Source organism: Molothrus aeneus, chromosome 1 (assembly GCF_037042795.1).
Source record: "Molothrus aeneus isolate 106 chromosome 1, BPBGC_Maene_1.0, whole genome shotgun sequence".
Taxonomy (NCBI): Eukaryota; Metazoa; Chordata; class Aves; order Passeriformes; family Icteridae; genus Molothrus; species Molothrus aeneus.
This window is the reverse complement of record NC_089646.1, coordinates 9,917,778-9,931,041: the sequence shown is the minus strand read 5'-3', so window position 1 is coordinate 9,931,041 and position 13,264 is coordinate 9,917,778. Positions and strand designations below refer to the sequence as shown.

The 13,264-nt window shown below is 37.8% G+C and overlaps 1 protein-coding gene across 1 annotated transcript in view; it reads left to right on the top strand.

Moving 5' to 3' along the window:
- PTPRN2 (protein tyrosine phosphatase receptor type N2) overlaps positions 1–13,264 on the top strand; it is a 636,053-nt gene that overhangs the window by 67,079 nt on the left and 555,710 nt on the right. The gene's annotated exons all lie outside the window — the stretch shown is intronic.

The following is a 13,264-nucleotide window of genomic DNA, read 5'->3' as shown; positions in this document are numbered from 1 at the left end:
TAATAGATTAAAAAAAGAAAAAAAAGTTCTCTCAGCCCTGAGCAAATCCATTTACTATTATGTGAAATATATTTAAATTTAATTAAGCACACTGAAATATGCTAACATTTAATTTGTCTTAATAAGGGTGAAAATAACTGTTTTGTTACCTTTGGATTGTTCCTCTTTTTAGAGGATGATGTTGAGTAATTATCAGTCTCCTCTTCTTCAAAAGATTGTTATTTTATATAATAAGAAAGAGAGTCTCAAAGGAACACTGCAGTTGATTATGCTGCTTCCTTTTTCTATGATTTTACTTGAATTATGCAGGAACAGCTTTCTTCTACTGTCCTGCATAATTTATTTTCAGTGAGTCCAAAAAGACAACATAACATATGAATGAGGCTAATGGAATAGTACAAAAGATGTTTTCTAATAATAGTTGAAGGTTGGAAATGTGCTATATGAAACGATTTAATTCACAATGAAAGACAGAGGATGTTTTGAGAGAGGTGTTTGAAGCAATAACTGTTATAAAATATGTATTTGTGGTGAAAGGAGGAAGGGAGTAGTGTTCATAGTGTCATTTGACATAGAAATACATGGCAGTATGTATATCTGTAATGGGGGGGGTTAATATTTAAATTAAGTATTGTATCTGAAATTGTTTTTGACATCATATTATAAAGAAGCTTTGTTTTCTATCAAACTCAGAAACAATAATATGGGTCTATTAATAAATTAAGATATTAATAAGGTTTAGCTAATGAACATTTAGGATGAAATGAGATTAAATTTCCAGTACTGTTTAACATCAGACTAATGCAAATTTATAAGACTTTTGTATAGATAATTCCCATGACACCAGTAACAGATTCGTATAGGTTGAATTTTGGTGACTATCAGTATTTTCCAGTGCCTAGGCTGGAGTCTTCCCCAGTGCAAGCAGCTTTAATCAGGTTTAATCATAGGCAACTGTTATATGCAGCAGACAAGGCATAGTGGGGAATTTATGCAACAGATGATAGAAATTTCTGTACTTTAAGGGATCTCTCTATTGAAGACTTTGCTGTTCCTAAAAATGTAACTTCCTAACTTCTTGCTCTGCTTGTTTTCTTAAATGAAGAGGCAGTTTGTCAAATGTCCATATGTCCATACTCTTTGCCATGCAGAATTAAATTATGGAAGTTGTATCTTGGAATTTGAAGGGATCTTTTCTGTAGAACTGCTCATGTTTTGGCATAACTAACTTAAAGAAATGTCAGTAATGAGTAAGACAGATGATCAATAATATTTTCTAATGTCGGATCTTGTTTTAAAAAATACTTGCAGGGATTCTGTTAAAGTGTCTAAGGTAACTGTAAAATATTTTATTTGTTTTTTGTCCTGCTGGGCAAATGTTATCTAGAGTGTATTTTAAATGCTCTCCTTGATGCAAGTGAAGATAAACCATTCCTGAGAAAATAAACAGGATCTTTGGGAGATGGTACGTTGAAGTACTAAAAAGTTACCAGATTTTTTTTATATGTAGCAGAAAGGAAGTTGGCCTCTTGCTTCTGAGCAATCCTTCACATTTTTTCCTGCCAAGAGTGCTGCTGATTCACCTGTACCTCTGGAATTTTTCAGGAATCCTGATATATTAAGATTTGAGCGCTTTGCTGGGTTGAGAGCTCAGGAACTGAAGTTTGTGGCAGTCACTGTGCTCAGAAGCAGAGCTTACTTTGAAAAGGTTTGCCTCCCTTCTTATCACACAAGTGGGTATTTCTGAAGTACAGTGTGAAAGTGGGTAAGAAACAGCAGCTGATTTTTGGTAGCATGTGATCTGCAGATCTTCTTCTGATTCCTGCAGGAAGGCTGATAATTCTGATCTTTTTCTCTGCCTCCAGCAGAGGCAGAGAAAACTGACCACATTTGCAGAAATAAAGCTAGGTTTGCCTACTGAAGACATAATTCACAATATTTGCTGTCTCACATCTGTAATCAGCTGTAGATTTCAAGGGTATTTCATGCATCACTTGTGAAAGCATAACCAAAACACCAATAACTAAGCTAGTTCATAGCTTAAAACCCCCCTACTCTTCTTCCCTTCTCATTTCTTCTGAAGAGATATTTTTACTGAAATATTTTGATAAACTTTCCTTTCCATTAAGGAAAAAAAGAGGTGTTAAAAGAATGGGTTTTGTATTGTTAAAAGCAATGTAATAGAAAGGTGAGATCTGAGATAAGAGGCATAACTGTTTATGTCAGAGATAAGGGCTGCTTACATCTGTTTAGGTCATGTGCCATTTTTGCAGGGCAAAGGACCTGCTGTAATAATGATTGTTGACTTTTCTGTCACTTTCTCTCATCATATAAAGGTCTCTTTTGGCTTCAGTGATGGGTTCTTGCTTAGGCTTGTTTAATAGCTCCAGCAGCATTCATGCAATATTAATTTATTTCCACAAACCTTTTATCAGTTTTCTGAGCTGCACTGACTCATCAAGTGGCTAAGAAGGAACATATTGTTTCACGTTAATTTTAATGACATAAGGATAAGCCAGGCAAAAAGACTGAGTTAGTTTTCCTGGACTTCTTTTTTTGCAAAGCCAAAACTTTGAGAGGTAAAGTGACTTAGATGTCATTTATTTATCTTCTGGTACATCATCGCTTCTTTGTTAGAGCTGGAGGAACTGATATTTTCCCCATCTAAAATGCTTGAAGCTTGAAAGCCTGCAGCTAAAAAGGGTGATGGGAAAGGTGAATATACCTGTGAGCTGCAGACTCTGATAGAAAGTAACCTGGCATACTATAAGCTTGGAAATGCTTGGGCCCCCCCCCCCCCCCCAATAAACTCTGAAAAGCTGTTACAGATACAACAGGAAGGAAATAACACTGAAATTAAAGAAAATATCTAGAAGGAAAATAATAATATGAGGAATAGTATTTGCAGTGATGGTATGTGTAGTGACACAGCTGTGGGTAAAGGGGGATATGGCTTTCACACCTTCACATACACTTTGCTGTCTGGGTTAGAAGTTCAAGCAAAAGAGTTTACTTGTGAGTATTTTTTCCTTAACAGCTCTGCCTAGAACGTGTTTGTATAAAAAGGAAAGAAAAAAGCATCAAGGAAGAATTTTTACAGGATCTCTGAGACAGAAATCCTTTGCTTACCCTTGAACAGTCCTTGTATTTATATACTAAATTTAGTACAGCTGGATAAGCAGGAATATGTCATGTTTTGTTTTGCATTTTAAGTGACAGATAAAGCAGTTCATGTAAAACATCAGCTTGTTTACCTTCCTTGTTGGAAGGTTTAAACAAACTGGCTCCTGTGAACAGCAAAACAAAGACAAGTTCTTACTCTTTCTCATGAAATTGTGCTATTGAATTCTAGCAGTGCCACTGGGAAAGACACCATGTGGTACAGATAAAAGTGTTCATTTCAAAATAACCATCCCTTATGTCCTCCCTTTATTAAATGTTTGAACTGCTCATTTAGAAGGGTGCCATTCTTTCCTTTAGCTTTAATCTCCAGATATTTTGCTTCAGGAAGCAGTTTTGTGCTGTGCTTTATGCGGGCATGGCTACCATGATATCTTTGCTCCTATCAACAGATCCTTTACAAGTCAGGGCAGTTTTATTTACGCAAGAGGCTGTGGCTGCAATCCTCCTTCCTGCATGAAATAAGAATGGGGTTCATGCAGACGAGATCAGATAGCAGAAAACATCTCTGTGAGGCCAAGCAAGAGAAGTTAATTAAATGCAGTGGTTGGCGCAGAGTGCGTCGTTAAGCCAAGCCTGGCTGACAAACACCTCCCCTCTCCTCGCAAGACAGCTCTGATGTCTGCAGCAGTGTTTGGAGAAGCTGTGCTTCTGAAAGGCTGGGCATACAGCTCTGCACAGCTGAATCAATATTGCTTTATGTATGCAAGCTGCACTTGTTAGGAGGGACTTATGTTAGCACGGTGTGGCAGAGGCACCCAGGCATTGCAGTACAAAATTGTGAACCTTTCCAAGCCTGGATCTCTGCAGGTAGTTCAGAATATTAATGCGTTTTCTTCCTCAGCTACAGAGCTCCTTGAACATTTGGAGTGTAAGTGATTGCGTGTGCTGGTGATGAGCCATAAACAGTAAACGTGTGCTACAGATGATAAGGGAGAGAAGTCAGGATCCCTGAAATGGTTTCTTGAACTTAATGTGTTATGCTTTGAGGTTTTCCAGACCATTGCCTGGTAGGGTGGGATTGCAGAGGGAGATGCACCTCGGCATTGTTGAGCTAACAGATGTCTGCGGCAACATCTGTGTTGGCAAGGCACTGCTCTCCAAAAGCTATTGAATGTTTGTCAAATGACACTATAAATCTGGGCCTAAGCTTTCTGAGCCCTTTCAGTGAGCATCAGTACTTATTATAACGAAATTCAGTCTTCTGAGGAGTAACACTAGAGTGGTACCTCTGCATGCACTTGCTGTACTGTCTGTAGAGAATTTATGTGCTTTTCAAGGATGTGGGGATTCTTCACAAATTGCTGAAGTTCAAATACCACCTGATGTAATTTCTTACCTGAATTCTGAAGTAAATGAGTGTGTGTGGATGTTTGCACATGGATGTTTTGTTGCTGTAAATGCCTGACCAATTATTTAAATATTAGGATTTACTTCCAGTGGTTCTGCTGTACCAGTTCAAGGAAATAATAGGACTTTTTTTTTTGTCTGACACTTAATTTTTTGGAAATATGCTTTGAGTAAGTAATGTCAGAAGAAGTCAGTCTTGTGTGGTACTCAAGAAGAAGTAAAGCTTAAAATCTGCCATTGTATAATGGTGTTCTGAAAATCCACATCTTCAGAAGTATTTACACACTTCATTCAACTGAAATCAAGGGTGAGTTAACGCCTAAATATTCCTGAGAATCTGTGGATGTGAAGATGGTGTCTCAGTTATTAGGAATACTTTATAATTTTTAAGGAAATGCATGTACCTTTTGAAACAAGTTTGTAGAAATAAACACCAGGATTGAAATTGGCTCAATTTTTTCATTCCCCACACTTGTTCTTCATCAGGTTGTGTGACAGTTGTGTAATGGGAGCAACTACATGAAATGGAGATGGTTTGGGAGGAAGACTCCCAATTTCCCATTAGCCTGTGTTCTCTTGTGTGTTAGCTCTCACTTTCCCTGAGCTATTTGAGGTACTGGAGGTGAAAAATTAACATTTAAGTCTTAAGGTTAAAATGTCAGTGCAGTGGTGACTTCATTTCCTTTACTTTGAAACAGTGTGGTGGGATTTTTTTTCCTGATTGAAAAAAGCCCCATCTATCTTCCAAACTGTGTATTTGTGTCTTGTGTTTGTCTCAATGTGGTGCTAAAACAGCTGCCTGTGTGATGGTGGGACAGAAATGCCCAGCACAACTGGCTTTAGAGCTGGAGTAGTGATCAAAGGTGAAGCTACTCCTCTTAGGAAAAGATGTTTAGCATGGTAATGGAACTGTGGTTATCCACTGCCCCAACTGTCTGTAAAAACTTCTTTGTGGGGGCTTCTTTTTGTGGAGAATCTCAAGGTGCAGCTCCTGCAGGGCAGAAAAGCATTGCTGAGACTTCACTGGCAGTGTGCTGCTCAGCACCAGGGGTGAGAGGCAGCCATAAATCTCCCAGCAGCCATTGGTAATGCTTTATATTCCCATGTCCTGTCCTAGTAAATAAGTTTTGGAGCTGCTGAGTGCTGCACAGTGCTATTTCATTCGGACAGACCTGCTTTTGCTCAGAGCTCAGGCAAGAATTCTGCTGTGTTATCACAAGGAAGCTTTAGTTCTATCTTAGTGTTGTAACTTGTGGTGTAATGCATTTTCTTGGCTTTCACAGAACCAGGGCAAGCATTGTAAGAAAATGGTTTAACCAGTGTAATTTTGGGGGCATTTTGGTGTTGAATTCAAGAATTTTGATTATAGGATTCTACCTCCCCCACTACTGATTGGGGGGAGGTAGGATGTGTGTGGTGGAAGGTTTGACATCACTGGAGAATAACCATAGTTATCTGGTATCTCTCTATTCAAAATTATACATTTGTGGTGATAAGATGGATGAATCTCTAAAATCTAATGTAATGGTCTGATATTAGGTAGGATTAAAATTCTGAAATTTTTGGAGTTACCTTTTATCTTTCTTGTTTATATTCAGTATTTCTCCCTGAAATATTTGAGGTGCTATGAAGTATTCAGCCTTACAATATGTGTTAATTAAAAAAATACAACCAAATCTTATTTTTGTGTTTTTTTGGAGGTGTAGGCATTATATATATAATTTGGGGTAACTGACCATGTATGCTAAACTAGCATGCTAGATGTTTCATGAAAATATATTTGTGTACTAGAGATATGGTTTTTATCATATATCTTATTGTGTGGTGGACCTTTTGGGTAAACTACATAGCTGCGTCTCAGAGATGTTGTATTACACTAAAAAAATATTTTAACATTTGAGAGGTCATGGAAAAGTACCAACTGTTTGATAAAGGCATTAGGGAGTCTCAGTAAGGTTTGAGCCTGATGAATGATGAAACATGAGAGCCTGAAAAGGACAGTGTGGTCTGGAGAGAAGAAGAGAACACCAAGGGATAATGTTCTGGCAATGAGGTGGAAAGCAAATGAATCCTGGTTGGAGGGACACTGCAGCAGAGTGCCTCTGCTCTAAATCCATCATAGTTTGTCCTCTTCTTGTGTCAAGGGACATTCACGAGCGTTGTTTGCTTTATGATGATTAAGATGCTTGGTTACAGCTTTTCAAAAAAACAGAATAACAGTTTTTTCTTTAACTCTTCACTGTTACTAAGAGGAAAACAAATCAAAACACCAACAAAGAAAAAGCATAATTTTTTTTATGAACAAAAGGTAGTGATATAAACTGTAAAAAGAAAAGAGATGTGAAATGAGTTTGCAGTGATGGCTACACAACCATATTGTGATTATTGGGCAGCCCCAAATTTGAGTGAGGCAGGACCTTTTCTCCTGGTGTTAAAGGATACCTTCTACTTAGCATTCCAATTGATTAAAAATATGTCATTCCAAAAATGAAGTGCTTAACAGCTATTTGCTTATTTTGGGCTCCATCTATTCTCTGTCAGAAGGTGTTTTTCTTTGTCCCCCTAAATATCAGTGACTACAGTCTCAGTGCAGCAGTGGTGGTTAGTTGGCTCAATCAGTTTAATTACTGAGGTATTTAACTGAGGCATTGATAGGAGTGTCTAAAAGAAGAAAGGCTAGAAAACTTTGAACACATCCCCTGCTTGGGAAAATTGTGCTTATTAAAATATTCATGCTGCTTCTCTTTCTTTTTGAAAACTTCAGTAATCCTGTCTTATAGCACATAAGCTGAAGACATGAGGTCACGAATCAAATTTCCAAATTTACCCGTTTTGCAAGGACATTAATGAATGATTATTCACTCTGCACTCTCTTATGTGTGTAGGAGGCAAAGCTGTAGATTCCTTAAGTATATTCTGAATAACATTCTTTTGAGTGATTCTTCACAATAACAAGCTTTTCTGTGCAGAGGATCCCTTTTATTTTTTTCCTGTTTTTCTGTCTTTTTTTCTTCAAGTGTTCTTTTAAAATTCTTCCCCCTTTTTGCTGCACAAATTCTGCATCACCTGACTGCTGTTGCATTACAATAACCATTTAGTGAATATCATTTTGTTTCTGACTTCACAGCATATGACAAGCAATAATAGTCTTTTGACTCTCAACCTGCCTTTAGAAAGTAAACATAATAGGAAAAAATATTCATGGTTTCAGGGGGAGGATATTGTGGTCCTGGCTAAGTAGCTTCTCAGAGACTATGGGAGAAATGAGTAGAAAACTTCAATACATGGTTCACATGAAAGTGTATCCACTACAGCAGAGCAAAAGTGATGAGTCTTCATGAAATAGGAATTTGTTTTGTCTCAAGACAGTTGGTGTGTGAAAAATATATGCAATAACTATTGGCATCCATTTTGTCAAGTAAGAAGCCAAGGAAGAAGGTATTACTTTATAATATTCTAAAGGAGCTGCAATTTTATGCACATGGAAACCATAAATGTATAATAAACAAAAACACCTTTTAAATACCATGATTGTTTTGAATAGATGTACTAAAGAGGTTCAGCATTTTTTTTTTAATTAAATAATGTAGAAGTTTTTTTCCCAGGTTATGTACTATTAGAGTTCCTGATTTGGATTGATTCTTTCAAAGGGGATGAGAAAATATATCCTCTCTTTATTCTAGTGTTTAAAACAAACACTTTGTAATAAAGAACTGTGAGAGGCTTTTATTATGTCCTCATTCACTAAACAAGAACAATGTGAAAGTGAACTAATTATGGTGCTGTTGACTAACAGGTAAAGACCTGTTAATGAAAAGTCATCCTGCATTTTATGACATTCCAAGCCTTTAATTTAAACAGAGTTTTCCTTCATTCCTTTCAGCCCCATGGCAACAGCAACAAAAGTTGCTCTAGAGGTAGACAGAACAATAAATATATTTTATGGTCCTAAACTATTTATTGTAATTTGGACTTTACTGAAATAGCTTTGGCTGCTGCTCTGCACAAGTTGAGAATATTAGGTGGCTTTTGCTGCTGTGTCAGCATGTTCCTCTAGTGCCCTGTGGTAGGATCAGTGTGATTTAAGGCTGGTAACTGCAGTGGATGTTGAGGCTGAGTAAGGGAATACAACATTTCATGTTTGGAATCGTAACTCTTCAAGGTACAATGGAAAATGCTTTTAATGTAATGCACTAATCATTTGTGTTAGTAATGAGTTTGCAATATTATGATAAGGTGTAAAATGTGTACCTAATTTATTCTATTTCATGTTAACTCTCTTAAGATTGTATTTAGACTTCTGACTGCATTATCTCACTGAGTCTTCCAGAGATAAGGTTGTATCAGTTTTGTTTTTTTTTCCTGGAAGTAACAGGACAAGTATGATTGTCAACATCTGCACACTGTGCAATTTTTCAATGGCAAAAATGTATATTTTTTTGTTCTCTCTGTCTGTTATTGAGCTGCAATTGATGTTTTCTCTATCATAAACTCTAGAGTAGATGAGAAAGAGGTGTATTACCCAACCAGAAGCTATATTGTACTGGTGGAGAAAAATAAATTGAGGGGAGTTGAAAACTAATGAGACCTTCCTTCAGGTTTTTGTCTTTGTCCTGGTCCTCTCTTTTTACACCACATTATGCTGCTGCATCTCTATTTCTGTGGGGTTAAGATAGGAAAGGTATTGGGGGACAACTTGATGAATGGATTTTTGGATGGCAAGACTGCTAATAGTTTCATAGTTTATTGAACGCTTAAAGAGAGCAATCTCCAATAGCCAGTCACAGTGGAAGCAGTTTAAATGGCTTTTGTATTTCCAAAATTAAATCAATTTGTTTTCTTTGGATGAGGAGTGGTTTTCCAAGTGGTAATGTTTCTGGTTTTGAATTTTAATTAATTTTCAACCTTTGGTAGAAACTTGACAGCTTCTTGTTTACTGTGACTTAAAAAATCCCCCCAACTTTCCAAATTATAAATCTCCTGTTAGTCTTCTGATTTAATCTCTCTTTCTAGGATGTTGTTTCACTTCCAAGTTAGAGATGTGTGGATTTACTAGATTTCTACAACAATTAAGACTTCCTACTCTGCTGACAACTTGTCTTCATGTTAGTGGAATTGTGGTGATGGCTTAAGCTGAGTAATTTAATGGAACAAACTGTTCTTTCACTGACAGTACCTGTTAGAAAAGTTTCCTCTCAATTTTTTCCTGTAATCTTGATTGATGTGTTTGGTGAATGATTGCTTTAGAAATATTTGAATTTTAAACTCTTTCACTTATTTTTTTCCCTTAAAATTTCTGTGAATACTAGTTGGACAAAAATGGATCAATATACAGTTAAGAAATATGAGTCCTATTCCATGTCTCAATTCTTTTTTATTAATTTAAATTTTGTTATGGTAAATCTAACTTTATATGTCAAACTTCCTCACAGTGTTTTTGTTACAAATGTTTGAAGTTGTCTAAGATTTCTTTCCTCCATTGTTTTTCTGCTTCTGCAGTTAGAGCTCCCCACCCAAACAGCTGAGGCAGAAATTATCATAACTCAAGCAATGGAGAGCTCTGAAAGAAGTTTGGGCAGAAAAGGATCCCTCTTTCACCACTGTTTTTTTGAGTGGTGAAGAGTTGATGGATGTGCTTAATGTTGCAGTACAAATTATCAATGCATGTTCACTAAGATGGTCATCAGGCAGTTAGTGCCCAATTCATGTCTCTGGATCCACTGCATTCCCAATTAGAAGTCAGGCCTTCTCTCTGGGCCTTATTTCAAATATCTCAAGAGATTTATACTAGCCCCAAATTTTGGTTGTTCCCCTCTCAGAAATAAGATCATTGATTAAAATGATTTTGTTGTTCTGTGAAATATTACCCTTCACATATGATGCCAAGAAAGATTTACTTGTCTCTATGTATTTTGTTGGCATGGTAATTGAAAATAAGTTATGACTGGCATAGAGGTTAATGGCATATTTTAGAAGGCAAGAAAGTTGGGGCTTAAAAAGGGCTATTTCCTCTCAAAAAATCTGTGGGAAGAATCAGTCTAACAGAAAGAATTCTTTTTCTATCCCCAAGCATCTCTTTGCCAACACAGTAACTAATTCTTGTATTCTGAGAGGCCATACTGTGTTGGCTTGGGCTGGGCTGGAGTTAAATTTCATCCCAGTAGCTGGTATGGGGCTGTGCTGGATCTGTGCTGGAATCAGTGTTGGTAATTCAGGGATGTTCTCAGTGCTGGTGAGCAGGGCTTGCACAGTGTCAAGGCCTCTTCTGCTCCTCATACAATCCCACAGGGAGGAGTCTGGGAGGGGACCCAGGCGTGTCCCACTCCCCACAGTGTCATAACCTGGGAGCTGCTGCTCAGGGACTGCCTGGACATCAGTTGCTTGGTGGTGGGAGAGTGTTTCCATTTGCATCATTGGTCTTTCCTGGATTTCATTCTCTTGATTTTGTTCTTTTTTTTTTTTTTCCCACTACTATTTATTATTATTATTATTTTATTTCAATTATGGGCTGCAATGGCTTGTGAAGTTAATGTTGTGGTTCCTTCCTGCTTTGCTTAGACAAGATTCCCACAAATGATGCAGATCAGCTGGCTCAAATAATACCTTATGATTTCTCCCCAGTTATGGGGAGAATGACTTCATTAGATCATCATAGACCAAAGGAAACGATAGTTCAAAATTCTAGGGCTAAAGGGGTTTTCATCACGCATTTCATTCATGTACAGTAGCACAGGAATAAATATTTCCCTTTTTGAGTGTCTCCATAGTAGATGTAAAGGGGAAATGGGCATTTGTTAATTAAGCTGCACTAATTGCAAATTTCAGTGCCACGGCAAGCTGCCTTCTTAGGAACCATGACAGTGACATTAAGCATTTGCTAAACAAAATCCACTCCTGTATGTCATGCAGTAAACATCCTGTTTGCTATTTAAAAGTTGTTGGCACAGGTAGAAGATGTTTTATTAAAAACAATGAATAAACAGAATTTTCTTCATCTGAAATCGGCTATTTTCAGAAGTACAGTTTTTAGATGGACAAACCAGTGGAGCCATAATTAGTTTTATTCTCACCTTTTCTTGCCTAATTTTTTAATCTGAGCCTGCTTCTTCAAGCAGAGAAAAACTTTCTCATCACACAAAAATAAAATATGGTCCCTGGCCACAAAGAAATCCTACAAGGAGCCCTTTATAGATAGCTCCTGCAGGATGTTGGGGACCATGGTTTTGTGTCTCTGTCTGCCTCACAAAGGTGGAAGTGTCAATTCTTGCTCCTAGAACAGAGATCTAGAATCATCTCTGCTCTCCCTGTAGCAGCTGGTCATCTTGCAGGGGTATGGAGAGGAATTTATGCAGCCTAGAAAAAAGCAGGAGAGTCTTTAATCCAAGTGAGTATCCCAAAGTTTATGCAACAGTGTATCAATACACACACTACAGAGAAAGCTTTTGGATTTAAAGAAAAAAAAAAATCTGTGTGTAATACCAAATCCTCTGAGGTTGAAAGTTGCACTTAAGTAATCAGCTATGAAATATCTCTTGTTTTCAAAGTTCTGCAGAACTTGGTCTCATCTCAATTCACGTCCCCTAGACTGTTCTTAATGTTGTTTGAGCTATGCAGGAATTGCTCTGCAGTCTGAGAGCCCCAAGCTGACTCTTGTGCTGGAAAAAATTGCATGTTACAGCTATATAATCAATGACATAGTCCAAAATCACCCCATTAAAGGAGAAAAAAAGTGCAAACAATGTGAGAATCTCATATATCTGTATAGATAGATGATTATGATGATATGTGAGGTTTTCTTGGTGGAAAATACAAATTAATGCCGGTAATTTATTTTAAAAAGCATTATCATTTGCTAGACAAGGAGATTTTGTAAGCAGTCTAACTCACTTGCCGAGGAGCAGAGCCATATGTCACTGCAGAAGGTTTGTCCTTTGGCTTCAGTAAAATGAGAATGTGAAGGATTTTATTACTTTGGGTGTTAATACAGGTCATAATCAAGATGGAACCGAATTATCTACAGTATCAGTGTGTGAGATACTGCAACTCAAGTGGCAGCAATTTTATGGGGGAACAGACTGATTTATTTCTACTTGTTTACTGCCTGTCCCTGTGAGCTGTGCTGTCTGGCAGGGCTGGGTCTGTGCTCTGCACAGGTCTGAGCTTTGTGTGCCCAGAGCTGACTCTCCCCCATCTCACACTGCTGCACTTGAAATAACTCTGAAAATATTGATCAGTGGTTGTTTTTATGGAAGGTGGCAAAGAATCTGGGTGAGACTTAAAAAACTCAAAATTACATTTTTCGCTGTTGGCAATATCTGAATCAACTTTAGAGTCAATTGAGGAATGCAGCTCATTCTCTCAAGGCTGAGAAGGGGGTGATGAGATGTTCTGACTTCAGTTGTACTTGCAGATTTGACACTGGGGACAGGGGCAGCAGAAGTTGTGGTTTGCTCTTCTTTCACCTGGGTCACAGTGAGCTCTGTCCCCCCCAGAGCTCCTCAGCCCTGTTGTTCTGCATCTGAGCCTTATCAGAGCATCCTTGCCTTATCAGAGCAGAGTCTGACTGTGACCTGGCTCCTTTTCTCCTTGCCAGAGCCTGGGATCCTCTCTGTGAGCAGCATTTGCCACTTGAGGAAAGAGAAGACAATTAATTTTGCAAATCTAGTGTGGGGATGCTGAAAAGATCCTGAATGGGGGAGAAGAATTTCTTGAGGATTGTGGAGGGAGCCTGGAG